This window comes from Apis dorsata, unplaced genomic scaffold, assembly GCF_000469605.1.
Source record: "Apis dorsata unplaced genomic scaffold, Apis dorsata 1.3 scaffold_92, whole genome shotgun sequence".
Lineage (NCBI taxonomy): Eukaryota > Metazoa > Arthropoda > Insecta > Hymenoptera > Apidae > Apis > Apis dorsata.
The window spans coordinates 1,147,299-1,147,625 of record NW_006263390.1 but is presented as its reverse complement, the minus strand read 5'-3'; positions in this window follow the sequence as shown (position 1 = coordinate 1,147,625).

Below are 327 nucleotides of genomic sequence, written 5' to 3'. Positions count from 1 at the left end.
CCACCTGTTCCACCAGTTCGTGGCCGCCTTACGCCTCGTCACGAGTCGCGGCGAAACGAGACGGCGTTCTGTCCTCGTGTATCCTCGTAACACAACGTCGGAAAAAAGTGAGAGAAGGAGAGGGGAGAAATGGAACGCTGGCCCCTGCTTGTCCCGAATCAATAAAAACGCGAATCACGGATATTATATGCACAGAATTATTCATCCTATCCGCTCCTCTATTGTCGAAATTAATCAACTAGAACGACGAGAGAAACGATCCTCTTTTTATAACGCTTTTATAAAGTAGAGTAATGAGAAGCGTCAACATTTGCGATTCTCGAGAAC